Here is a 2694-nt window from a genome sequence, read left to right as displayed (position 1 = left end):
GCCAAGAGCAGCCCCCTCGAGCAAGCCAACCAATACCTGAAGAGATCCTTTGTTTGATACTGCACCAATAAGAATAAGCCAACTAGCCCTGTTGCCTTTGTAAAAGTATAAAAGATGTGTGCTTTCTGAGCTCGGGGTTACCTCTCCCTACTTGGATGAGCAACCCCACGTGCATTCGCCACACATTGGGTCAATAAACCTCATGTTATTGCAGTGATCCATTGTCAAGCTGTGATTTGTGGGGAAGAACATTTGAGCTAAGACTCTGAGACTCTCAGGGTCTTATAGTAGGCAGTTGAAAGCCATCATATGGGTATTAGGAATGGAACTGGTTCTCTGTAAGAGCAAGCTAGTGTCTTGACCACTGGACTATGAAGTTTCTTCTTCTTTACAAAAGAAATACTGGCTGGGCAGTGGTGGCGCATGCCTTTCATCCCAGCACTTGGGAGGCAGAGGCAGGTGGATTTCTGAGTTCAAGACCAGCCTGGTCTACAGAGTGAGTTCCAGGACAGCCAGGGCTACACAGAGAAACCCTGTCTCAAAAAACCAAAAAAAAAAAAAAAAAAAAAAAAAAAAAAAAGAGAGAGAGAGAGAGAGAGAGAGAAATACTGAAAATACTAATAGAGTTCATAAGATCAATTTAAAGTGTAGGATTAAAAAACTATGGTCAAGTGTTCTGTATGGTTCTAAACTTACATAAATGTTTTTAAATTTTGTGTATATATATGTTGTGTGTGTCAGGAGCATACATATCATATAGCTTGTGTGAGGTCAAAGGACAATTTGGTTGTGGAATTTGTTTTCTCCTTTGACCTTTATGTGGATTCTAGAGATCACACTCAAGTTACAGGGCTAGTATGGCATGTGCTTTTTTCCTGCTCAAAGCCATCTCACTGACTGCTAAATTTGGACAGATTTTACATAAGCTGTAAACATTTTGCTCCAAACTAATTTTGATTGCTATTAGATAGCACTATAATGAATAGCATATAAAATGTGTCATGAATATTTAAAAAGCACAAAACCTAAAAGAAATAATTTGGTTATCATGACAGTGCACATCTGTAATGCCAGTTTCCACTGAGGAAACTGAGGTGGAAAGCTGTGGGCTCAAAGCCAGTCTGAGATAGACAGTGAAATCCTATTTCAAAATGAAAATAAAAAGAAATAAAAGGTAAAAAAAGAAAAGAAGGGAGGGTTTGGAATGGAAAGATAATAGATAAAAGGAAAAGATAGATAAGTTGACCCTTTTAATATTTATAAAAGGGCAAATGGAAACTATTTTGAATGCAATGCCCCATCCCTTTTTCAGTACTAGAGATTGAACCTAGTGCCTTGTGCCTGTTAGGTAAACACTCTACCACAAGCCTGACTTTTGTATTATGTGGGGAAACAACTCAAACTGATAACAAGCACTATTCAAAACTTCTAAATGCTATCACCCAAAACTACAGTATCAATTTGACCTTAAGATAATATATAAGTAGTCAGTGTAGTTTACAGCCAATATCATCTCCTGCAATGAAAGTAACTGGAAGAAACTAGTCTTCACATACAATTACTGGGAGATTTATAAATGATACATAGGTAGACATGATTCTGTTAGGTATGTTTCTTTTATATTGATTGATTGGAGATAGCACTTCATAGTCCAGGCTGGTCTAGAACACATGTGTCACCATGCCTAGCTTAGTTTTATAGGTTTCCTTTTAATTTAAAACTTAAAAGAAAATCATACATCTGTGTTGGCACATGTCGTGTGTTGTGGGGAGGTGAACATGCACACGTATGCTCACGTGTAGAGGTCAGATGTCAACTTCCAGTGTCTTTACTCAGGGATAACCACCTTGATTTTTTGAGACCTGGAGCTTGTAATTAGGCTGGGATGTCTGGCCCAGAACCCCAAGGCTCCACCTGTAATCGCAGAGCTAGGATTACAAGCGCATACCATTCTGCTTAGCATTTTCATCTGGGTTGTGGGGAATCAAACTTAAGTCCTCATTCTTGCATGGCAAACACTATACCAACTATGCTATTTCACCAATGGTGCAGATTTTCTCTCTCTAAGGTCATCTTAAATCCTTACACTTACTAGCCAAGTACTCTACCACTGAACTATACCCTTAGTTTGTTTCTTCTTCTTCCTCTTCCTCTTCCTCTTCCTCTTCCTCTTCCTCTTCCTCTTCCTCTTCCTCTTCTTCTTCTTCTTCTTCTTCTTCTTCTTCTTCTTCTTCTTCTTCTTCTTCTCCTTTTTTAAAAATATTTACTTTATCTGTATGAGTACACTGTTGCTGACTTCAGACACACCAGAAGAGGGCAACGGAACTCACTATAGAGAGTTGTGAGCCACCCTGTGGTTGTTGGGAATTGAACTCAGGACCTCTCAGAAGAGCATTCAGGTGTTCTTAATCACTGAGCCATCTCTCCAGCCCAGTTTGTGTTCCTTGACATTTAGAATAAAATTATTCCTAGTCATTTCACCCCTAATATATATTATCAAAATCATACTATTGTTTAATCTCTCAATGTCAAGTTCCAATTACATAATTACAAATGGGGCTATAAGTCAATTTAATAAAAATATAGCTTCAATAAAGGCATTTATAGCCGGGCGGTGGTGGCGCATGCCTTTAATCCCAGCACTTGAGAGGTAGAGGCAGGCGGATTTCTGAGTTCGAGGCCAGCCTGGTCTAC

This window comes from Mastomys coucha, unplaced genomic scaffold (assembly GCF_008632895.1).
Source record: "Mastomys coucha isolate ucsf_1 unplaced genomic scaffold, UCSF_Mcou_1 pScaffold9, whole genome shotgun sequence".
Lineage (NCBI taxonomy): Eukaryota > Metazoa > Chordata > Mammalia > Rodentia > Muridae > Mastomys > Mastomys coucha.
Note: the sequence above shows the minus strand (reverse complement) of the source record.